The sequence below is a fragment of the Rhineura floridana genome, chromosome 13 (genome assembly GCF_030035675.1).
Source record: "Rhineura floridana isolate rRhiFlo1 chromosome 13, rRhiFlo1.hap2, whole genome shotgun sequence".
Taxonomy (NCBI): Eukaryota; Metazoa; Chordata; class Lepidosauria; order Squamata; family Rhineuridae; genus Rhineura; species Rhineura floridana.
Genome location: NC_084492.1, coordinates 3,851,798 through 3,878,315, shown reverse-complemented (window position 1 = coordinate 3,878,315; position 26,518 = coordinate 3,851,798). Strand labels below are relative to the sequence as shown.

The 26,518-nt window shown below is 43.9% G+C and overlaps 1 protein-coding gene across 4 annotated transcripts in view; it reads left to right on the top strand.

Moving 5' to 3' along the window:
* WTIP (WT1 interacting protein) overlaps positions 1–26,518 on the top strand; it is a 147,656-nt gene that overhangs the window by 100,044 nt on the left and 21,094 nt on the right. The window lies entirely within an intron of this gene.

The window sequence follows — 26,518 nt, the reverse complement described above, 5'->3', positions numbered from 1 at the left end:
CAAGGCTTGTTCTTCTATATGCTTAGTTAATCTAGCTTTAATAATACTTTCTACCAGTTTTCCAGGGACAGAAGTTAAGCTAACTGGCCTGTAATTTCCGGGATCCCCTCTAGATCCCTTTTTGAACATTGGCGTTACATTTGCCACTTTCCAGTCCTCAGGCATGGAGGAGGACCCGAGGGACAAGTTACATATTTTAGTTAGCAGATCAGCAATTTCACATCTGAGTTCTTTGAGAACTCTCGGGTGGATGCCATCCGGGCCCGGTGATTTGTCAGTTTTTATATTGTCCATTAAGCCTAGAACTTCCTCTCTCGTTACCACTATTTGTCTCAGTTCCTCAGAATCCCTTCCTGCAAATGTTAGTTCAGGTTCAGGGATCTGCCCTATATCTTCCACTGTGAAGACAGATGCAAAGAATTCATTTAGCTTCTGTGCAATCCCCTTATCGTTCTTTAGTACACCTTTGACTCCCTTATCATCCAAGGGTCCAATCGTCTCCCTAGATGGTCTCCTGCTTTGAATGTATTTATAGAATTTTTTGTTGTTGGTTTTTATGTTCTTAGCAATGTGCTCCTCAAATTCTTTTTTAGCATCCCTTATTGTCTTCTTGCATTTCTTTTGCCAGAGTTTGTGTTCCTTTTTATTTTCTTCATTCGGACAAGACTTCCATTTTCTGAAGGAAGACTTTTTGCCTCTAAGAGCTTCCTTGACTTTGCTCATTAACCATGCTGGCATCTTCTTGGCCCTGGCGGTACCTTTTCTGATCTGCAGTATGCACTCCAGTTGAGCTTCTAATATAGTGTTTTTAAACAACTTCCAAGCATTTTCGAGTGATGTGACCCTCTGGACTTTGTTTTTCAGCTTTCTTTTTACCAATCCCCTCATTTTTGTGAAGTTTCCTCTTTTGAAGTCAAATGTGACCGTGTTGGATTTTCTTGGCAATTGGCCATTTACATGTATGTTTAATTTAATAGCACTGTGGTCACTGCTCCCAATCGGTTCAACAACACTTACATCTCGCACCAGGTCCCGGTCCCCACTGAGGATTAAGTCCAGGGTTGCCGTCCCTCTGGTCGGTTCCATGACCAACTGGTCTAGGGAATAGTCATTTAGAATATCTAGAAACTTTGCTTCTTTGTCATGACTGGAACACATATGCAGCCAGTCTATGTCCGGGTAGTTGAAGTCACCCATTACTACCACATTTCCTAGTTTGGATGCTTCCTCAATTTCATATCTCATCTCACGGTCTCCCTGAGCATTTTGATCAGGGGGACAATAGATCGTTCCCAGTATTAAGTCCCTCCTGGGGCACGGTATCACCACCCACAACGATTCTGTGGAGGAGTCCGCCTCTTTTGGGGTTTCGAGCTTGCTGGATTCAATGCCTTCTTTCACGTATAGAGCGACTCCGCCACCAATACGTCGTGCCCTGTCCTTCTGATATAGTTTATATCCAGGGATAACCGTATCCCACTGGTTTTCTCCATTCCACCAGGTCTCCGTTATGCTCACTATATCAATGCTCTCCTCTAAGACCAAGAAAGGCAATCCCCTCCTAGAATCTGTCTGCATTAATAGCATATCATCGGCCGAAAGGTTAATTCTGTGCTCAACCCTCCCCTCTCCCCCAGACTGTCATACTTCCTAGGCCAAGATGTGATCAGACAACAAGGGCAATAAAGGACAACCTTGTTTAATACCTCTGTGAAGTGCTACACTCAGGGAGTCAAGCCTATCAATGCCTATCACCTCCTCGAAGACTGAGTACACTTGGTTAATGAGATGCAAATACTTCTCCCCAAAGCTCATCTTTTAAAGTAAACTTTTAAGAAAGTCCTATTCCACATGATCAAATGCCTTAAAGACGTCCAATGGTATCCAAGCTGCCTTGGTTTTCCTTTGATTGGTTGCATGGACAACATTCAAAACTCTCTGCATGGAATCTGCTATATTCTGACATGCAGAAATATAAGAGAATGAGCTTGGTAGCCCCACTGAGAGTATCTAGATTAAAATTAATGGGGTAAGGAATAAAAGGAACATGGTGGTTGGAGTCTACTACTGACCACCCAATCAAGGAGAAGACAAGGATGAAAGTTTTGAAAAGTAAACTGCCAATATTTCAAGGAGGCATGATGTAGCACTAATGGGGGACTTCAATTACCCCGGTATCTGTCGGGAAACAAATTCTGTTAAACACGGCCTCTCCAAGAAATTAATGACTTGTGTTGCTGATAACTTTCTCCTACAGAAAGTAGAGGAAGCAACTAGAGGATCAGCTATCCTGGACTTGATTCTAACCAACAGAGATGGCTTGGTGGATGAAGTGGCAGTTACAGGAACTCTGGGACAAAGTGGCCATGTTGAGTTCTTGATTTTAAAGGAAACAGAAGCTGAGAATAGCCATACATGTATTCTGGACTTCAGGAAAGCCGATTTTAATAAACTCATAACAATGATAAGTAAGGTTCTATGGCAGGTGACCCTGATGAGAAAAGGAGTCCAAAATGGGTGGGAGATCCAAAGGAACAATTGCCAACAATTTCAGAATTCCAGTTTCTAAGGAAAAAAGGGAGAGTACAGCAGAAGAAGCCAGTGTGGCTTCACAAAAATCTTAGAAATGACCTGAAAACAAAAAAGGACACATACAGGAAGTGGAAGGAAGGCCAGGCAAGAGTACAGACAGGTAGCATGGAATTGCAGGGATGGCATCAGGAAGGCTAAAGCTGATAATGAGCTGCGGTTAGTGAGAGATGCCAAATGCAACAAAAAAGCTTTCCTCAGGTATGTCCATAGTAAAAGACAGAGAAAAGAAATGGTGGTACAGCTACTCAGTGAGGATGACAAAATGATAATAGATGACAAAGAAAAGGTAGAAGTGATCAATTCCTACTTTGGTTCAGTCTTCTCCCAAAAGAGGATCTATGACCCTCCTGACAAACATGAAGTACAAGTTGAAGAGGCAGGATTGCACCTTGAGAATGATAGACAAATGGTCAAGGAATACCTAATCACTGTGAATGAGTTAAAATCTCCAGGGCTCAATGAACTACATCCCAGAGTAATGAAGGAACTGGATGAAGAACTCTCAGAAACACTTTCTATTATCTTTGTGAAATCGTGGAGGATGAGTGAAGTGCCGGATAACTGAAGGAGGGCTAATATTGTCCCTATTTCAAACAGGGCAAAAAGGAGGAACCTGGGAACTACAGACCAGTCAGCCTGACATCAATCCCTGGGGAAATTCTGGAACATCTATAAAGTGTTCAATCTATAAGTACCTTGAAAACAATGCAGTGATTCCTAGAAGCCAACATAGATTTATCAAGAACAAATCCTGCCAGACTAACCTTATCTCATTTTTTTAATTGGGCAACCTCCCTGGTATATTGTGGAAATGCTGTGGACATAATATATACTTCAGCAAAGCTTTTGACAAAGTGCCCCATAATACTCTTGATTAGCAAGCTGGCTGAACATGGGCAAGATGGAACAACTATCAGGTGGATCCATAGTTGGCTGCAAAATCGAACTCCAAGAGTGCTTATCAATGGTTCCTTCTCAAAGTGGGGGAAAGTAATGAGTAGGGTACTGCAGGACTCGGTCCTGGGCCTAGTGCTCTTCAACATTTTTATTAATGAATTGGATGAGGAGGTACAGAGCATGCTTATCAACTTTGCAGATGACACAACACTGGAAGGGATAGCTAACACCCTGGAGAACAGAAACAAAGTGATCTTGATAGGCTGGAGCATTGTGCTGAAAACAACAGAATGAAATTTAACAGGGATAAGTGCAAAGTTCTGCACCTAGGAAAAAGAAACCAAATACTATGTGCAAGAATGATCTTGGGATTGTTGTTGATCACAAGCTGAATATGAGCCAACAGTGCAGTGTGGCTGCAAAAAAGGCAAATGCTATATTAGGCTGCATCAACAGAAGTATAGTTTCTAAATCATGTGAAGTGTTGGTTCCCCTCTATTTGGTACTAGTTAGGCCTTGTCCAGAGCTTGGAAAAGTTACTTTTTTTGAACTACAACTCCCATCAGCCCAATCCAGTGGCCATGCTGGCTGGGGCTGATGGGAGTTGTAGTTCAAAAAAGTAACTTTTCCAGGCTCTGGCCTCGTCTTGAGTATTGCATCCACTTCTGGACACTGCACTTTAAGAAGGATGCAGACAAACTGGAAGAAGTTCAGAGGAGGGCAACAAGGATGATCAGGGGACTGGAAACAAAGCCCTATGAGGAGAGACTGAAAGAACTGGGCATGTTTAGCCTAGAGAAGACTGAGGGGAGATATGATAGCACTCGTCACGTACTTGAAAGGTTGCCATTTTTCAGTTCCTTAGCCTCTGGACAAAAGTGGGAGGTATCCCTATCAAAAGATTATTAAGCATAAAGGAGGAATTTCCAGGCACAGAGGAGCATGTTGGTGACTTGTGCAGTGTTAAATCAGCACAAAAACTTTCGTTATGAAAAAAAATCCATGTAGGAAAAAGTAATGATTGGCATTATACTGTATATGGGAATGCAGAATGCATATGTGGAATAAAGGAAAAGATTGACTGACTTGAAAAACATGGCAGTTGTTTCTCTTTATGATGAGGAATTATTGCATTATTTTAATATACTCAAAGCCATAGGGCTTTTTAGAGCTTTTTGCACAATGGACAAAATTTTGTTTTGATAAAAAATGAGATTATCACACAGGACAAAATGCTGATAAATGTAAGCAGACAGGAGGGATATGGCCTCTCTAAATCCTCTGGAGCAAAGTCTCATTGGAAATCTCTCCTTAACTGTGAGACAGTCCAGGTTTTTTTTGTTTTGTTTTTCATAACTTCATGAGAAGCTCTTGATTGTAAAGCACTTTGCATGCACAACCCTGCATTATTTGAGTTTTGGCTCCCTCAAACTCCTCATTATCCCAGAAACAATGCTATTGTGAGTGGAGCCATTAACTGTTTTGTCAAGGTGTTTTAATGCTAACAAAGCCATTCTAATAAGTACTGGTTATGCTATATTATGATTCTCAGAAGGGTTCTTGTTTGCACTCTGCACTCCAGTTCACAGTTCATAGCCATGGGAAACAAAGTTTTGGTTTGTTTATCTTATACAAGCCATGAATATTTTAACAGCCAAAACAGTTGGTGTTGTATACTTTGTATATTGGATAGTTTCATGCTTAGCACTGAACAAGCTACAACTGAAACAGCGTTTTAGACTTATGTCTAGATCAGCCTTCCCTGGCCTGGTGTCTTCCCCCAGCTGATTTGGACTACCACAGGGCTCAGTCCTGGGCCCAGTGCTCTTTAACATTTTTATTAACGACATGAGGAGGTACAAAGCATGCTTAGCAAATTTGCAGATGATACAAAATTGGGGGGGGGGGCATAGGTAATACCGTGGAAGACAGAAAGAAAATTCAAAGGGATCTTGATAGGCTGGAGAATTGGGCTGAAAACAACAGAATGCAATTCAACAGGGATAAATGCAAAGTTCTACACTTAGGAAAAAGAAACCAAATGCACAGTTATAAGATCATGGCCTTCCAAAACATGCTGGCCAGATGGTCACTGCTATAGCCAGCCGGTGCCTTCTGGTGACTGTTACATTTTCCTGGTGGGATAAAGAAAAATAAAAGAGCAAAGCAAGGATGGAAAACAGCAGGGATAGTCTTGATGATTCTGTGATCACAGAAAATTGAGCAAATAATTTTGGATACTTGCTTATTTTATTATTATTTATTAAATTTATATCCCACCCTTCCTCTCAGTAGGGTGGCAAACAAAACACTAAAACATTCTACTTTATGTAAGTAACTCTGGTGCATAATGCTTATATGTGTAACCTTGTTACGGAGAATGGATTTAAAGACAAAGGCAGATCTGGTCAGATAAATGTGGCCTTACATACTTGAACTAATGCCTTGCTCTTCCAACAAAGGAGCCCAGAGTAGCTTTGTTCTTCTTTTTTCCACCTTTTCAATCAGCTCATCTGATGAGGAGCCCCAAAGGATGCTGGGCACTCACTCAGTTCATATAAGGCAGTGGACAAGACGGCTGGGCCTCACCTGCTACTAGGTACCCCACAGCTATCAGGCATGCTCCCACCCACTCAAGACATCAGGCTGGGTTGAATCTCTGCTTGCTGTGGTATCTGGGCCACTTCACACATTATTTATTTATTTGATTGATTGATTGATTGATATCCTGCCCTTCCTCCCAGTAGTAATTATGCCCAGGGCAGCAATTATTTAGCAGCAAGCCCAGGTTTGCCACTGAGGACATTCACCAGGGAGTAGAAGCCAATCCCAGTTCCACTTCTCTGACAAGTGTGCCTGTATGATGCATTCATTTCCAAATACCTGCTTTGCAGCTTTAGGTGTACACTTAAAAAAGAATCCTGAATCTATAATCTGTGAAGTGATCCTCAGCCTAGCCCATGAATGGCCAAACTGCCGTGACACAGGCATAGAGGAAGGCCACTGAGCCGTGTTATGGGCTTGCTCTCCTAGCTGCCTGTGCTGGATTGCACTTCCTACCTGCTACCCAGCACAAGGGCTGGCTCCAAACTGGAAATCATATTAAATTGGCACACTCTGATGTTTCTGGCACACTTTTTGAAATAACAGCTGCTACTGGCTAACTCGCACAGGTATTTTGAGGCTAAAAGAAAAAAGCTACTCGGAACTCCTTGGTTGGAAGAACAAAGTTATGTAAGGCTATATTTATCTGACCAGATCTGCCTTTGCCTTTAAATCCATTCTCCGTAACAAGGTTACACATATAAGCATTAAGGCAACAGAGTTACTTATATAAAATAAGCAAGTAGGTTTCCAAAATTCCTCCATTTCCTCAGATCATAGAATTTTGGATGAGTTGGTGCAGTTCTTGCAAAAAAGAAAAGAAAATGGCACAGAATACAGTGTAGAGATGAAACAGGGTAAAAAAAAGAGTAAAATAAATATATAAATCAATTGAAACATGACTGCATATCATGTAGAATCTTGGATCCCTAGGAAAACAAGAAGAGGCAAAATCAATTTTAGGTCAAAAGCTATTTTAATAAGCTGCACCACGTTTATCTCAAGGAATTTTAAACTGTTTTTGTACAGTTTTTCTTTAAAGTTAGTTCATTTGTCCAAATGCAGTTGGATCAGCTTGTTGTAGCTTATTTTAAAATCTACTCTTAGCTTGCACTTTCTTCCTGTATTTTTATGTGCTAGTGCATACATACATGCACAGACCCACACACCCATATACGCATTGGACCCTTGGGAGTTGGACCTGATGGCCTTATAGGCCCCTTCCAACTCTACTATTCTATGATTCTATGACTCCCATCGCTGCCTCCCATCATGCCTTCAAAGCCGTCTGATCTGGTCCAGGCAAGCCCACTTTTTGTCCTGCCCTTCTATGTCTTATCTACAGGATGCACTTGAAAATGTTTCTTTTTTTAAAGAATCTCTGCAACAGCCCCAAATTGGACTAGTGCATTGTTGACATGGCAGTGCCGTGTCAACAGTGGAGCATCCCTTCTGCATAGGAGAAGAGGGCAGTCGTGTGGCATTGTATTTACATTGGACTGAAATAAGGTAAAGTCCATGCCCTAGCAAATAAGTGTTTAAACATTAACTGGCTGGAATTTCACAGAGGTTGTGGCAGGAAGGTCAGTTTGGCTTCAAAGCACTTGATGACAAACTGCTTACAAATATGTGTCTAAAGCTTGGAGGAGGTTGAGAAAACGCAGCGTGCATCTTTAATCAGCCTCCCTTCACAACTAAACCAACTCAACTGCAACAAAATGTTACAATGTATCCCCACCCCATATGGGAAGTGCTCCTGTTTGGGGCTCCAGACTGCTTGGAACAGAAGCCTGATTATTTGTTCAGGCCTTCCCGGGGGCGGGGGGGGAGTTCCAGGCAGAAGGAAAGCAAAAGGGGACCCTTTTTTCTTCCCCACCACAAGGCCTTCCCCAGCTCTGAGGCAAGAAAGGTCAGGCTTACGGCCACCTGCTAGTTTCATACCTGATACTTTTATAGCTGTGTAAGAGTGGTGGGATGCGAATGCAAAAGCAAAAATGTGGTCCCCCCCCCTTTCCCTCCAATGGAAACGATGTTGTTGTTAATTTATTATCTGCCCTTCACCAGAAGGTTCCAGGGCAGGTCACAACAATATTAAAAACAGTCTAAAACAATTATATATGATGCAGAGAGGAGAGTTTTTTTAAACCTCATGGCCCTGAACCTCTTTCTCCTCCTCCAAGATGCTTAGTAGAAGTTGTTGGGGTCATAGCAAGCTGATTCCCTCCCTCGCCCCATGTCAACATTATGTACACCACAGAAGCTAATTGTCAGGCTGTTTGCCTTTTTAATTTTTTTTTTAAAAACTAATTTTGCAAAAATACAGTTATAACAAAATCATAACAAATATAATGATAATCTGATCATTGATAGAAATTAGTAGTTTTATTGGGACAGAATTGTGTCCCCCAATCTACTTCAATTTACCCTTTTCGATGCTGTTTGGTCCCTTTGGTGTCTGCTGCTTCCTTCTTCTTGTCATTGATAGTTTTTTGCACAAATATATTAACTTATTGCTATTACAGAAAATCTAAATAAAAAGAAATTCTAAAGGCACAATTGCAAATGATTCCAACAAGGAAATAAAGGTGAAAGACAGCAGAAGAAGCCAGTGTGGTTCCCCAAAAAGCTTAGAGATGACCTGAAAACAGTTGAGGCCCCTCACTAAGGGCAGGTGGGGCACTGCCCACCCTAAAGCCCCAAAACCTATAGCCCAATCCTATCTCTGTTCCTTACATTCCTATTCTGTACAGTACCTCACGTTTAGAGACACTCTGGCCTTTTTTCTGTCCATTTTTTGTTCTGGCCAATCAACTTTGGATAGCACAGCCAATCACAGTCATTGCTATGGTCCCACCCCTGCCTCCAGGGGTAATAATCATAAAAAATTCTTGCAGGAGTGGCTTAGCAAGAGCAGGGGTCTCTCAGTGCCTCCATTTTTATTTTATTCCCCATAGAATAAGCTCTAACCAATCGGGTAGTTGCTCAGACATGCATGGGAAGTTCTATAGCATTAGGGCAGGACTATGAAGAGCCTCCTCAGTGCTCAGAGGCACGCATTTCAATCTGAGCCAATAAGATGCATGCATTTGCAAGCTTCTTGTTGCTCTTCTGTGAGGCTGAGTTAGTTGCCCCTCCATTTGCAAGCACCACCTTAAAGCAGCAGCAACCATAATTTTTTTATCACTAGCCAGCCTACCAGTCTTTGAAATCAGCAATATATCATTGTGAGCTCATTGTTCAACTTCTGCGATCATCACTGCTATATATGTATCACTGCCATGTTTAGCTGGCATGGGGGTGGGGGCAGCAGCTGATTTCTTCATAGGCCAGATTGGACCCTATTTATTGTAGAGGGGAGAGTCAAGAAAGGAGATCATAGATGGCAAACTGCCTCTAAAATATTTTTGGCTGGCATCATAATGGAGGTGATGTGGGGAATCTGGTTTCTTCATGGGTTGGGCTGGAGCTTCTTTATCATCAGGGCGGGAAGAAGAGGAGATTCTTTGTGGCAAACTGTTCCTCAAAATGTTTGGCTAGCATCATAAAGGGTGTGTGGATGTGTTTGCAGAATCTGGTTTCTTTATAGGCCAGACTGGACTGTATTTATTGTAGGGGGTAAAGATGGGATTCTTGATGGTAAACTGCCTGTAAAAAATGTTTGGCAGGCATGATAATGTGGTGGTGGTGGTGGTGGTGGTGGTGGTGAGAATCTGGTTTCTTCATGGGCTGGACCTGGACTGGACCTTTTTTATTGTCAGCGTGGGAGGGAGAGGAGATTTGTGGCGACAAACTGTCCCAAGAATGGACTGTGCTGGACTGGACCTTTACATTTATTTTCATTTATTTAAAGTATCTGAGTATTTGATATGGGCTTAGCGAAAAAAGCAAGAACTTGTTATAATTAACTAAAACAACAAAACCTTAGCAGTACTTTCAACAGGGCCAGATGTTTATTTTCTTTCTGAGCCCAGCACTGTCTTTCATTATGGGGCGTTTAAAAAAGAATCCGTACAAAAATTAATACTTAAATGCAGGGAGGCCTGTGAGGCGTCCTTCCCTGGCTCTCACTGTCAGGTTCCTACCTGCTCGTGGTTACTGCCTGTCACTAGGCACCACCAGGGACTCCACCAGTCCGGACCGCTCTCTCTTATGGTTTCTCTCCCCGCTCTAGCACAGATCTCAACAGATCCCCCTGCTAGGCAACCACCAGTAACGTCCCAATACTAGTATTCCCAGAGACTCTGAATACTGGTATTGTTATTCTCTGCACCGCTGCCACCATTTGTTACAGTTCCCCTTCAGCCTTGGTCATTACCGTACCTTCCCTTCTGGTCTGTGAAACCCCAACCAAGGATCAGGCCTTTGGTAAACCAAATTAAGTATTTATTACAGATAACAAAGCGAACAAGATTAACAAGGTTTCTTCTTAAGGCACATAAGCATATGGTTTTACTCAATACTAATCCGAACTCCACCTCCCTCCTGGTAAACAACTCTCTAAACCCCACCAAGCAATCCACTCTTTCTCTTCTCCCCCCAGATTCCACAATTTACTTCCTCACATTCACCTAGATTTACCTGTCATCCTTTCATTTATACTGTCAGCCATTTTAAACATTCAGCCAATCATCAAGCATTCTATTGCCCATTCACTCCCCCTCCTCTTTCACTACTTACCATGTATACTCTAAACAACCAGCACTTACCATATATACACTAATATATAGGAACATCACATTTCCCCCCCCTTAAACAACGGCAGAGTATTATTCCTATTCCAGGATTTATACGTTGCGTTAACAAATAAAAGTCTCTATGGGGAAAATGTCTTTCTTTGTTCCTCTGTCTGGTCACGTCACTGCAGTCCCAGCCACTTGCCTGGAAAGTCCATCGGCCAGTACATTGTCCTTGCCTTTGATGAACTGGAAGTCCACTTGATAGTCTTGTAGGGCCCAGGACCACCTCTGCAGCATAGTGTTATGGTTTTTCATAGTCTGCAACCATAACAAGGCCCGATGATCCGTAGTCACTGTGAATCTTCGTCCCCACACGTATGGGCGCAACTTGTTCAGTCCCCACACGACCGCTAGGCACTCCTTCTGGACCGACGAATAGTTTTTCTCCCTCGGTGTCAGCTTGCGACTCAGGTACGCCACTGGATGTCTGGTGCCTTCTCTCTCCTGCAGCAAGACGACTGCCAGGTCCGACGCATCTGTAGCCACGATGAATGGTTTCTCATAGTCTGGTGCTATTAATATGGGTCCTTGGCACAAGGCTTGCTTCAGTAGATCAAAAGCCTTCTGACATTCAACCGTCCATACCACACGCTCAGAACACTTCTTCTTTGTTAATTCACACAAGGGGGTTGCTATTTCCCCAGAATTTCTCACAAACTTCCTATAAAATCCAGCCACACCCAGAAATGCCCTTACTTGTTTTTTGGTTAAGGGGATCGGCCACGCTTGTATTGCCTCCACCTTGCTCCATAAGGGGGTGATTTTCCCACTCCCCACCTTATGTCCTAAATAGATTACTTCCTTTAGTCCAAACTGGCATTTCTTAGCTTTTATTGTGAGGCCTGCTTTTCTTAAGGCTTCCAATACTGTTGTCAGGTGTTGGACATGCTCAGGCACCGACTTGCTAAAAATGGCCACGTCATCGATATAGGCCACTGCAAAATCTGACATGCCTCGCAACACAGTATTGATTAGCCTCTGAAATGAACTTGGTGAGTTCCTTAGTCCCATGGGTAAGGTCACAAACTCATATAACCCATCTGGTGTACTGAAGGCAGTTTTGGCTCTGGATTGCTTGTCTAGTTCCATTTGCCAAAATCCTTTACAGAGATCTAGTGTAGAGATAATGGTTGCTGCCCCCAATAACTCTAACATTGCGTCTACCCTAGGCATAGGATACACATCTGGGACAGTAATTTTATTGATTAGCCGATAATCAATGCAAAACCTGGTCGTTCCATCTTTTTTCGGAACCAGGACAATACTTGAGGCCCAGGGACTGATGGATTCCCTGATCACTCCTAATTCCAGCATATCTTCCACCTCCTTTTTGATCTCATTCAAAACTTTCCCATTCACACGGTATGGAACAGATCTGATTGGGGCATGATCTCCAGTATCAATGGAATGTATAACTATACTGGTTCGGCCAGGTTTGTTGCTAAAGAGATTCCTATAGGTTTTCAAAACACTCAGAATCTCTTCTTTTACTTCCTCCTTCACCTCCTCTGACCATTCCACTTGATCTACCCCTCCTTTGTCTTTGCTTTCCTGTACCAAATCTGGAAGTTCAGGCCCACTTCCCTCAGGGAATAAGGTAACTTGCAACACCTGTGCCTCCCTGGTATGGTAAGGCTTCAACATATTTACATGAACCACTTTGCTTTTGTTTAATTGGTCTGTGGTGATTACATACGTCACTGTGTCAAGCCTTTCTCTGATGGTATATGGTCCTTCCCATTTAGCCTGTAATTTGTCATGTTTCCTGGGTATGAACACCATAACCATATCTCCCACATCATACACATGTTCCCTGGCTGTTCTGTCATACCAGTAGCGTTGCTTCTGCTGAGCTTGACTCAAATTCTCTTTCACCACTTCCATCATTTGTTTCACTGGTTCACATTCACCCCCTCTCTCAGCAGGCATCCACAGTCCACATAAAATCCCATTCTCACACACAACTTGACTCCTCAGCTTGTCAGCGAAAGGAATCTGCTGGGTCAGAGCTTGTTCCTTTACCTGCTTCAAACTGATATCTTTATGCAGCTCTTCCCTGAATTGATCTGCTTCCTCCCCAGAGACCACTTGATACAGTTTGTCTTCTTCAGCAGGCCTGCTAGCGGTTGCTATGGTGACCTGAGGCTGGTTAACAGATTCCACCCTGTTTGTTTCAGCCCCCCTTAATATGGCTTCTTTTTCTCTGCCAATTTGCTGTCTGGTCACCACATATATTTTCCCCTGTGCCCCCATAACATCTTTTCCCAGTATTACTGGTTCTTGTTGCTGGGCATTAATGCCTACTTTATATCGGCCCTCTCGGCCTCTCCAAGTCATTTCCACCAGGGCCACAGGCAAACTTTCTGGTTGACCTCTCACTCCTTGGATAGTCACAGTTTCCTGAGGTAATATTACCCAGCCAGTTCTATTGGAGGCGAAGTGATCCGCCATCTCTGCGGCCTCCTGCACAGATGTAGGGGAACGGTCTTTGACCAGGAGCCTTATTTCTGGTGGTAACTGATGGTATAATTGATCCAGTATCATGAGGCTTTTCACCTCTTCCACTGACTGAGCTTTGGCACTACTCATCCACTTTCCAAATATATCCATCAACTTTGCTCCCAGTTCCACAAAAGACCTCCCTGTCTGTATCTGGCAATTTCTGAAAAGCTTTCTAAAATAATCAGGCCCCAGTCTGAATCTTTTAAACACTGCTTCTTTGAATTCAGCATAGGTGACGGGCTTGTCTGAGGGGAAATATTGGTATACCTCAGCCAATTCCCCTTTAATCAGGTTTGATAAATACTGCATGTATTTATCTTCAGGTAGCCCCCACAACTGAGCTTCTTTTTCAAAGGTGCTGAGGTAAATTTGAGGATCTTGACCAGGCTCATAGACAGCAAAGTCCTTTGGAGTAATTTTTATTTTTGCTCCATCTCTGTCTTTCCTTGTCTCCTCAGAGTGAAATTTCTCTCTATCAAATTTTAACTTTTCTACTTGTAATTCAGCATCCAATGCTCGTTGCTTCTCCCTCTCCTCAAACCCCAATCTCATTCTCTCAATTTCCAACTCCCTCTGTTTTTCCTTCTCTGCACCTTCCATCCTCAATCTCTCAGCTTCCAACTCCCGCTGTTTATCTTTTTCCTCAGCCTCCATCCTCAATCTCTCAGCTTCCAACTCTCTCTGCTTGTCTTTTTCCTCAGCCTCCATCCTCAATCTCTCAGCTTCCAACTCTCTCTGTTTTTCCTTCTCTGCACCTTCCATCCTCAACTTCTCTCTCAAGTACTCTATATAAGCGGGATTGCTTAAATATCCTTCTGGGGTCTCTTCTCTGACAGGTTGTTTTTGCTGGGCAGTTGCAAATCCTATAAGTGCTACCCTCAATTCATCTACCCCTTTACCCTCGTGAAGTAAATTGAATGTTATGCACTTCTCCACCAGCTCCTCTCTTTTCATTTTTATGTATTCAGCCATGGTGTTTGAGTTCACTCACTCTTTGCCACACACTCTTTGCCAGTCACTCTCACAAGAAATCTTGTTTTGTTATTTCTGTTTGCCACACAACTATTAGGGATTGTCTAGTATTCGTATCTCACTGCTACAGCCAACACCTGTGACGTAGTCTCCTTTGTCACCACGTGTCTTTGGGACTCTCTTTGGTTCGTATCTGGATTCTCTGTTGTTCGTATCCCACTGCTACTGACACCACATGTGACGCTCCTTCCCTGGCTCTCCCTGTCAGGTTCCTACCTGCTCGTGGTTACTGCCTGTCACTAGGCACCACCAGGGACTCCACCAGTCCGGACCGCTCTCTCTTATGATTTCTCTCCCCGCTCTAGCACAGATCTCAACAGATCCCCCTGCTAGGCAACCACCAGTAACGTCCCAATACTAGTATTCCCAGAGACTCTGAATACTGGTATTGTTATTCTCTGCACCGCTGCCACCATTTGTTACAGTTCCCCTTCAGCCTTGGTCATTACCGTACCTTCCCTTCTGGTCTGTGAAACCCCAGCCAAGGATCAGGCCTTTGGTAAACCAAATTAAGTATTTATTACAGATAACAAAGCGAACAAGATTAACAAGGTTTCTTCTTAAGGCACATAAGCATATGGTTTTACTCAATACTAATCCAAACTCCACCTCCCTCCTGGTAAACAACTCTCTAAACCCCACCAAGCAATCCACTCTTTCTCTTCTCCCCCCAGATTCCACAATTCACCACCTCACATTCACCCAGATTTACCTGTCATCCTTTCATTTATACTGTCAGCCATTTTAAACATTCAGCCAATCATCAAGCATTCTATTGCCCATTCACTCCCCCTCCTCTTTCACTACTTACCATGTATACTCTAAACAACCAGCACTTACCATATATACACTAATATATAGGAACATCACAAGGCCCCTCACTAATGGCAGGTTGGGGCACTGCCCATCCTAAAGCCCCAAACCTATAGCCCAATCCTGTCTCTGTTCCTTACATTCCTATTCTGCACAGTACCGCACATTTAGAGACACTCTGGGTTTGTCTCTGTCCATCTTTTGTTCTGGCCAATAATCTCTGGATAGCACTGTCAATCACAGTAATTGCTATGGTCCCACCAGGGCTGGTGCCAGAGGGCAGCCAGGTCGGGCCTTGGTCAAGGGTCCCTTATTCTACGGGAAATCCCTAAGCCCTAGGGAGGGCTGTCTTTCATTATGGGGTATGGAAGAGAGCAGGAGAGTAGTTGAAAACACAGACATCCTGGCAATCCAGTTAGCAGGGCATGTATGGGGCTGTTGCACACTTCCAGTCCCAATTTCACTTTGAGTAAAGAGGTGGAACCTGTGTAGATGTGGTTGATCGAAAGGAGAAGGAATTTTGAGTTGAGCAAATCCCTGCTTTTATGAAAACCAAGAAATTTAGAGACACCTTGTGTGAATGTCTGAGCCGTCACATCAGTGGAATCCTGGAAGAACTTGTGGAACTTCCTGCTACAGTATTTAGTACTGATCATGCAGTGTGAAATACTCCTTTTTCTAACATTTTAGCTTCTTGTTTTTCCCACCTGCCATATCTTTTTCTCTGAGCGATAGGAGCTTACAATTTACAGGATTGGTTTCATTTAAAAAAATTAACTACTCTGGAAATCTTTAGCCAATTACTTAAATACACAGCTCCTGGTCACGGAGATTCTTTCTGCATACCAGGGAATAAGCTAGGCATAGCTTAAGAAAATATAAAATTCCTGAATATAATATTTGCTGTGACACATAGTCTCACATATATAATGGTTAACTTTACCAAGGAGGAGGTACGATTCAGCTGTAGTAAGTAACATAATCTTACTCATTTTACTTAAAAGTGTCGCACTGTGTTCATTTAACTGGGTGTAGAATTGAACTCTGGTCTTCCAGGTCCTAGTCCAACACTCTGACCACTACATTTATACAATAATTTAAAAATATATTACAAGTTGCCCAAATGTGTCTTTTCTTTTCTTTTTACTCTTCACTTGAGTTCTTTGCATGGTTTAGGGTTGGCACTGGGCGAGAGCAGCACTCTTGTGCCTTGTGTGTGGCAGGCAGAAATTATGAACTAAAAGTGCATTTGGATGAACCTGAACTACTTTGTTCCTGTTAAAATGACTTTTCCAAGCACTGTTGGTTACTAACACAATCCTCTTCATCATATTCAGAAGTAAGTAAACTTCCACTATGTTCTGTGGGGTTTATGCATTGAGAGCAAGCATAGGACTAAAGCCTTTTGTAGTGCCTTCTAAATGTGAGTTTTGCACGTGTTTTTTAAAAGGAGCGGGAGAACATCGCTGAATGAGCAGAGATCGAGGTTTCTGTTCACTACTGAGGAGGTACAACTTAACTGTGTGCACAGTCATGAAAGTGAGCATAAGACTGGAGCTTTGTTAGGAGCTCAATATTATTAAAACTGCAGTTCTTAAGCGTCCACTGCTTCTTTACAAAGAAGGAGGATATGGAAAGAACCAGGACAGGTGGAGGCCACACAACTTTCCTCCCATCTGTGAAGCTGCTGTGACATCAGGGACCCCTTCTGAACCAAACTAAGACACTCTACAGCTTAAGTAGGTGCTATTTGTAAAACTGCAATGCTTACATGTCCACAGTATGTTTGCAAGGGTGGCGAAATAGTAGTTGGCCACGATCTCATTGACAACACTCCGATTGCAGCCCCACCAAGTCTAGTGGGCACCACCTGCCACTGTCTGAGTACAAAAAAGGACACATACAGGAAATGGAAGGAAAGCCAAACCACAAAGTAAAATTCCATGGCAAGTGACCCTAATGAGAAAAGGAGTCCAAGATGAATGGGAGTTTCTCTCATGGATGACAGAGGTCTCCACGTGGGTACTGCAGCTCCCCCTACAGCTCGAAGACTGGAAATGCTTCAGGAAATGTTTTTTGCTCCTCCCTTCCTGCTGAGGCTCAGTTTTCTTTCCTGTCTCAGCTTGGAGCACACCCTTTCTGGCTGTCTTCCTTTCTGGCCTAGCTTCTCTCCTCCCTTTTGCCTATATTCCAGGTTTTTTCGGCCTATCTTCCAGCTATCTATTTTTCTACTTGTTTTATAATAAAAAGTTTTTTTTACTTACCTTTAGTTCTCTGTCCTTGATGCACTTTCATTTCTTCTGCCTTCCGCTCCCTGCAAGCATGGAGAAGACTGCATCTTACTCTTTGAAGAAGAAAAAATATTCAAAAAAGGCAGGGCAGTACTCAGCCTCGGCTGCAGTCAGCTCCCACCCGCCCCAGATTCCCACCAATGCTCAGCAACAGCTGCTTATTGGAGGAGACGACCCTCCTGAGGGCACCTCTTCTCGGATGGACTCCATCGCTCCCCACAAGCTTGCCAGAGTCAGTGAGTCCCCTCCACTTACCTCCTTACTGCAGGGGCTTTTAGTGGAGCCGTTTTTGGCCACTCGCGATGCGGCACCTGCCATTTTGTCTGACAGACATGAGGCGGCCGCCATTTTGGATCGGCACTCGCCCACTGCTTTTCAGGGCGCTCCTGCACTACAACAAAAAAGGGTGCTTATTGAAGCAGATGCTTCCCATGACTTGCCTTTACTCCTGCCTGAGAATAGCGCTGCGGCCCTCTTGGCAACACGGCCTCCGTGCTCCCCAGAACCCCCCCGCCTTGTTCCTATTGGCCCTAGGGAACTGGAGCATCTTTCATCTGAAGATGAGGAGCAAAGGAGGTACGTTTTCCCAGTTCAATGCATGCAGATTACCCCCCCATCCCAGCCTGGTTCTAACGCAATGCCTCAACAACTGCAGTTGTCCCTATCTGATCTGCTATCTCCTGCTGTGTTGCAACAGCTTAAGGAGGCCATGATTGGGGAGCTCATTACAGAATTAGCAAGCGGCAGGGCATCCAAAAGGCATTCTCCCTCCATACGGGGTAATGCAGACGTAACACCCCCAGCCTCCAAAAGACCCTCAACTGCGCATCCACACCTTGATAAGGTACCAGACTCTTTGGCAATGAGGCACTCAAGGAAGTCCTCGTAGAGACCAGAGATAAAATGAAAGTGATGCCATCCCAAAAGCGAGAGGATAGGCGCACTTTTAAGCATCCTGCCTCTTCCTCTTACCCTTTACAGTCCTTTCGTGGCTCCAGGCTCACCATCAGGGCACGTGACTTCAAAAGCGGGCGCTCCTACTGGGCCAGGCAGAGATTTCCACAGAAGTCTCAGACTCCTTCTTCCAGGCCCTCCCCCAACCAAACTAGACAAGGACGTCAGAACCAACGCTTCTGACTCACCGCTGACACCACAAGTAGGAGGTCGCCTAACCCACTTTGCTTCCCGTTGGCAACACACGACCAGGACAAGTGGGTACTCACCATTGTCAAGGAAGGATACCAGACAGAACTTACAGAGTACTTGCCCACCAGATTCCTTCCCTCTCCCTTAGCCACTTCCATCAAAAAACACGAAGCAATCTTAGGCAAGATTCATCACCTGTTGGATATCTCCGCCATAGAAGAAGTACCATCAGGAGAGGTTTTCTCAGGTCTTTACTCCATCTTCTTCTTGGTTGGGATAAAGGACGGATCCTGGCGTGGGGTACTCAACCTCAAATTCTTAAATCAATTTGTGACCCAGAGAACCTTCAGGATGGAGACCCTTACGTGTATCAGAGAAGCTCTTCTTCCACGGGACTTTCTAACTTCAGTAGATTTAAAGGAGGCCTACCTGCACATCCCCATATTCCCATCTCACAGGCGATTACTCCTCTTCCATTACAATGGCCCCCACTTTCAATACAGGGCCCTTCCCTTTGGTCTGGCTTCGGCTCCACGACTATTCACCAAGGTCATGGTGACGTTAGTAGCGGGTCTTCGGATGCAAGGATTGCACATATACCCATATTTAGACGACCTCATCCGGTCCAGTTCCTTCCATCAAGCCCAACAGGATGTCCACATTTCACCAGACTTCTTGCAAGGTCATTGCTTTCTCATAAATTCCCAAAAGAGCTATCTGTGCCCTTCTCAGCAACTGCTCCACCTTGGGGCAACTATAGACATGGCTCAACAGCTCATTTCCCTGTTGCCACAGAGGGTCCAGAACATTGCCTCACTAGCAACTACTTTGTCCCAACTTCGATCCCCAGACGTGATGTTGCTAGCCAAACTACTGGGCGTGATGGCATCACCAATAGGGATCACTCCCTCGGCGTGTCTGCACTCCCGCCCACTTCACACCTTTTTACTTCAGTTCCAATCAGACATTGCACTACGCAACCATCGTCATGTTCTCCTTCCATCTCCGGTCAAACGCTCCCTCACCTGGTGGTTGGAAATACGGAACCTATAGAAAGGAGTCCCACTACAGGATCCTCCCTGAACAGTCATCACCACCGATGCCAGCCTCCACAGTTGGGGAGCGCACTGCCAGGGGCAATATGTTCAAGAATGCTGGTCGACAGCAGAGGTGACCAGAAACATCAACTGGTTAGAGTTAAGGGCAGCACACCTAGCTCTTCGGCACTTTGCGCCAATCTATGCCTTTCTGGACGTCCTCATTCGCACCGACAACACGTCGACTTGTGCTTACCTGATCAAACAAGGAGGTACCCGCTCAAGGCCTCTGAACCTAGAGGCTACTTCAATGCTACTGTGGGCAGAAAGACACCTGTCCTCAATTTCAGCAGAGTACATCCAGGATCGCCTGAACATAATGGCGTATTGGCTGAGCAGACAGCAGCTCTTCCCAGGCGAGTGTGCTCTGAATGTGGAAGTATTCCAGTCTCCAAGCAAAGTTTGGCAACTTCCAAGTAGACCTATTCGCTTCAGATGACAATCACCAGACAAAGAGATTCTTCTCTCGATTCAGGAGTCGCAGAGCGGAAGGACTGAAATTAATAAAATGACATCAATAAAGACAAATGCAGGATTCTGCATTTAGGCCACAAAAACAAAATGCACGGGTACAGGATGGGAAATACCCGGCTTAGCAGTAGTGCGTGTGAGAAGAACCTTGGAATTGTAGTGGATCGCAAGTTGAACATGACCCAGCAGTGTGATGCTGCGGCAAAAAAGGCAAACGCGGTTTTGGGCTGCATAAACAGAGCTATAGTTTCCAGGTCGAGGGAAGTAATAGTCCCACTATATTCTGCATTAGTCAGGCCTCATCTGGAATACTGCGTTGTTCTGGGCGCCTCATTTTAAGAAAGATATAGACAAGTTAGAGCGGGTTCAGAAGAGGGCGACAAGGATGATAGCCGGTATGGAGAACAAGTCTTATGAGGAAAGGTTGAAGGAACTTGGCATGTTCAGTCTGGTGAAGAGAAGACTGAGGGGTGACATGATTGCACTCTTTAAGTACCTGAAGGGCATAGAGGAGGGTACAGATTTGTTCTCTGCTGCCCCAGAGGGTAGGACTAGGTCTAATGGTTTTAAGTTGCAGGAGCGTAGATTCAGACTGGACATTAGAAGGAACTTCTTGACAGTAAGGGCAGTTCGGCAATGGAACCGACCGCCTAGGGAGGTGGTGGGATCCCCTTTGCTGGATGTCTTCAAGCAGAGGCTGGACAGCTATCTGCGGGAGATGCTCTAGCTGTGGATTTCCTGCTGTGAGCAGGGGGTTGGACTCGATGACCTACAAGGCCCCTTCCAACTCTATGATTCTAGGACAAGATGCTCTGGCAGTAAGTTGGCCAAAAGGCCTCCTCTATGCCTTCCCACCGACTCCCTTACTGTCCAGAGTACTGAAGAAAATCAGAACAGAAGCAGCTCACGTGGTCCTTGTGGGCCCCACTTGGCCAAGACGCCCCTGGTTCTCGGACATAGTTCGCCTGGCACAAGGCCCGCCGCTTCATCCACCGGCACGACACGACCTGCTCCATCAGGGTCCTCTCCTACACCCGGACCCACAATGGCTCAGACTAACCGCATGGAGATTGAGCGCAATAGGCTGTTAGCGTTAGGATTCTCCTCAGAAGCGGTGAATACCATCCTGTCAGCGAGACGCCCTTCCACCATTAAAAGCTATCAATCTACATGGAAAGCTTTCTCCTCCTGGTGCGCCACACAAACTACCTCTCCAGAGTCAGCAGTGGTCGCTCAAGTTCTGCAATTCTTACAAGATGGTCTGAAAAAGGGCATGCAGCCAAATACTTTAAAACGACAAACCGGCTCTCTCATCCATCCTGCTACCTACCAGCAATACTTCTCTGGCTGCACATCCTCTTCTCAAAAAGTTCCTGCGAGGAGCTGTTGCCTTTCCTCCAGTACTGCATAGATTTCCATCATAGAGCCTGCATACCATCCTCAGCGCTCTTCAGAAACCTCCCTTCGAGCCGCTTGCATCCGTTCCTCTCAGGGTCCTGTCCTTCAAATTGATATTCCTCGTAGCTATCACCTTGGCTCGCAGAGTATCTGAGCTGCAAGCCCTCTCAATACAAGAACATCTGTGTACTTTCCATAAAGATAAAGTGGTGCTACGAACTAACCCAGCCTTTGTTCCCAAAGTGAACTCACCATTCCATAGGCAGCAGGAAATAATCCTACCTTCCTTTTGTCCTAATCCCTCTCATCCCAGAGAAAAAGCGTGGCACTCCTTAGACTTTAGATGTGCTCTGAAAGTCTACCTTTCTAGAATTGAGTCCTTTCATAAATGTGATTCCTTGTTTGTATCATTCCATCCACCTACGTTAGGAAACAAGGTCTCACAAAATATCTTGGCTAGGTGGATTAGAGCATGTATATCTCTAGCGTACGAAGCTCTGCACCGGCCTTCTCCATTGAACCTTACGGCTCATTCCACCAGATCAGCCGCTACTTCGGCGGCCTTCTCCACGAATGCCTCCATAGAAGAAATTTGTAGGGCAGCCACCTGGTCATTCCCATCTACCTTTACTCGGCATTACAAAATTGATCTATATGCATCAGCGGAGGCTTCATTTGGTCGCAGAGTTCTCCAACAGGTCCTGCCTCCATCTGACCCACCCTAGGTCGTAGCTTTAGTACATCCCACGTGGAGACCTCTGTCATCCATGAGAGAAGGTACAGTTTGTACTTACCATAAACAGTGTTTCTTCATGGATGACAAGAGGTCTCCACAGCCCTCCCTAACCTGGCTGGCTATATGGGACAATATTATGGGTTGCCACGACTACACACATTTCTGGGACTCTCCCAGACTGGTTAACTGTTTCCATGTTCTTACACCTATTGTGTTTTTTCAATGTGTTATATATTCTATGATGAGCTGAGGCTGTTGGCAGAGCTTTACAAGAATGAAAACAGCCTCAGCAGGAAGGGAGGAGCAAAAAACATTTCCTGAAGCATTTCCTGTCTTTGAGCTGTAGGGGGAGCTATAGTACCCACATGGAGACCTCACCTCTTGTCATCCATGAAGAAACACCGTTTACGGTAAGTACAAACTGTACCTTCTAAACAAGAAAATTCTAAAGACACACATCGCAAACAATTCCAACCAGAAAAAAGGGGGAAGACAGCAGAAGAAGACAATGTGGCTTCACGAAAAGCTTAGAGATGACCTAAAAACAAAAGGACACATACAGGAAGTGGAAGGAAGGCCAGACCACAAAGGAAGAGAACAGACAGGTAGCACGGAATTGCAGGGATGGCGTCAGGAAGGCTAAAGCTGATAATGAGTTGAGGTTAGCGAGAGATGCCAAAAGCAACAAAAAAGCTTTCTTCAGGTATGTCCATAGTAAAAGACAGAGAAAAGAAATGGTGGCACAGCTACTCAATGAGGATGGCAAAATGATAACAGATGACAAAGAAAAGGTAGAAGTGCTCAAATCCTGCTTTGACTCAGTCTTCTCCCAAAAGAGGATCTATGACCCTCCTGGCAAACCTGAAGTACAAGTTGAAGGGGCAGGTTTCTGGCTTGAGATTGAAAGACAAATGATCAAAGAATGCCTGATTACTTTGAACACATCTCCAGGGCCTGATGAACTGCATCCCAGTATTAAAGGAATTGACTGTAAGAACTCGTGGAACCACTCCCTATTCTCTTTGGATGACTGGAGGAGGGCTAATGCTGTTCCTCTCTTCAAAAAAGTGGAACCTGAGCACTACAGACAATCATCTTGACTTCAGTCCCTGAGAAAATTCTGGAGCAGATTATAAAGTGGTCATTCTGTAACCACCTTGACAACAATGCAGTGATTACTAGAAGCCAGCATGGGTTTATCAAGAACAAATCCTGCCAGACTAATATCTCATTTTTTGATCTGGTAACCTCCCTGGTAGACTGTGGGAATGCTGTGGATGTAATATATCTCGACTTCAGCAAAGCTTTTGACAAAGTGCCCTATGATATTCTGAGCTAGCTAGCCAGATGTGGGCTGGATAGAACAACTGTCAGGTGGATCCACAGTTGGCTGCAGAATCATACTCAAAGAGTGCTTATCAGTGGTTCCTTCTCAAAGTAGGTGGAGATAACAAGCAGGGTACTGCAGGGGTTGGTCGTGGACCCAGTGCTGTTCACATTTTTATTAATGACTTGGATAAGGAGGTGCAGGGAATGCTTGTCAGATTTGCAAATGATACAAAATTGAGAGGGTTAGCTAATACCCTGAAAGACAGAAACAAAATTCAAAGTGATCTTGATAGGCAGGAACATTGGGCTGAAAACAACAAAATGAAATTTAACAGGGATAAGTGCATAGGAAAAAGAAACCAAATGCACAGTTATAAGATTGGAGATACTTGGCTCAGCAGTACTACATGCGAGAAGGATCTTGGGATGGTTGTTGACCACAAGCTGAGTATGAGGCAACAGTGTGATGTGGTTGCAAAAAACATAAATGCTATTTTAGGCTGCATTAACACTAGTATAGTTTCTAAATCACACGAAGCACTAGTTGCCCTCTATTTGGCTCTGGTTAGGCCTCATCTTGAATACTGCGTCCAGTTCTAGACACCGCACTTCAAGAAGAATATAGACAAACTGGAACAGGTTTAGAGGAGGGCAACTAGGTTGATCCAGGGGATTGACAACAAACCATATAAGGAGAGACTGAAAGAACTGGGCACATTTAGCCTTGACAAGATAAGACTGAGGGGAGATACGATAGTACTTGAAAGATGGTGCTTTGTTTGCCACCCTGGGCTCCTGCTGCTATAGTCATATAGAGGAGGGCAAGGATCTCTTCTTGATCATCTAAGACTGCAGGACATGAAATAATGGGCTCAACGTACAGGAAGAGAGATTTCAAATGAACATCAGGAGAAACGTCCTAATTGTCAGAACAGTACGACAATGGAACCAGTTACCATAGGGAGGTGGTAGGTTCTCCAACACTGGAGGCATTCAAGAAACAGCTGGACAGCCATCTGTTAGATATGGTTTAATTTGGATTCCTGCATTGAGCAGGGGGTTGGACTCAGTGGCCTTATAGGCCCTTTCCAACTCTACTATTCTATGATTCTGTGACTAGGAGTGCCTTTTAACAGCTTCAACTGGTAAGACAGCTGCAGCTGTTTCTGAACTAGGATAGCCTCACCACTGTTGCCCATGCACTGGTAACCTCCAGGCTGATCTACTATAATGTGTTCTATGTGGGGCTGCTCTTGAGGTTGGTACAGAAGCTGCAGCTAGTGCAAAATGTGGTGGTGTGACTGCTCACTGGGGCAGGACATCACCCACATGATACCCTGCTACTGAAAGAATTGCGCTGGCTGCGCATTAGCTACCTGGATTAGTTCAAGGTGCTGGTTTTGGTCTATAAAGCCCTATATAGCTTGGGACCAGGATACCTGAAATATTGCCTTATCCCTTATATACCCAGTTGATCCCTGCGCTCTGCAGGTGAGGGACTCCTGCAGATACAATCTCATAAGGAGGTCCGTTCTGCACGACATAGGAAGCAGGCATTTAGTATTGTGACACCAACCCTGTGGAATTCACTCCCCTTAAATATTAGACAGATGCTGTCTCTTGTCTTTTGGGCACCTGAGGACCTTCTCTTTCAACAAGCCTTTTAAGTAGAGACCTTATCCCAGTCTGCATCTGTGTTGGAATTGTTTTTATAATGTTCTAAAAGATATTTTTAAAAGATTTTTTAAAAAGTTTTTCTGTTTTTCAGACTTTTTAATATGCTTTGCTTATAAGATGTTTTCAAGATGTTTTTAGCATTTTATCGCTTGTTTGCCACTCTGGGCTCCCTCTGGGAGAAAGGACAGAATATAAATTTAATAAATAAATGAACAAAATATATCATTGTACATTATCTTGAAATTTGTTATTGCAATACATCAAAAGATAGTCCAGTATTCCAAAAACAGTTTAATCTATCCATACTTCTCTTTCCTATAGTAAGTCAACTTAGATGGTATAACAGCCCAAGTCCTTTCAAATCAGTCAAAAATAGGGGGAGGTGTTTTCTGTCTCCATGCTTTTGCAGGGTTTGCTTTTGGAGCACTCAAAAGATTTAGTACTATTTCCAAATCATCTTCAATAACAATATCTTTTAAATAACCTAATAGCAATATTGTAGTATTTTTTATTAATGAGTAACCCAGCATATCCTGAATTATATTACAAATTGAATTCCACTATTTCTGTATCTGTGGACAACTCCAAAAATATGCAAAAGGTCAGCATTAAACATATTGCATTTCCAGCACCTGTCCTGGACACCACTGTAAATTTTAGTCAATGTATGAGAAGTCAGATACCACTGATATGAGTGGTGCTCTTTTAGATCAGCTGATATCAATTTGAATGCAAACTTACCCCATATCTAGTTCCATTCTTCTATAGAAATACCTTGTTGAAGAACTCTATTCCACTTCATAAAGTTCACAGATGACTTCTCTAATTCCAGTACTATCAGATAGAACTTGCTAATTAAGCCTTTATCATATTCTGTTAAAAGTAACTTTTCTGCTTTAGATTCTATTATTTCTTCAAATTTTCTAATTAAGCTCAATATAACTGATCTTATCTGAAAATATTGGAATACCTGAGATCTAATATTAGAGATGGAATTAGAATTAGAGATTTCTACATGATTTTACAATCCATCCATCCATCAATTTTTGTATTTCATTTAAGTCCCCTTAATACTATTGTACCATCTGTTTAAAGCACATTGAAAACACATTATATTCCACAAAGAATCCTGGGAACTGTAGTTTACTACTTACAGAGCTACAGGTTCCATCACCCTTAAACTACATTCCCAGGATT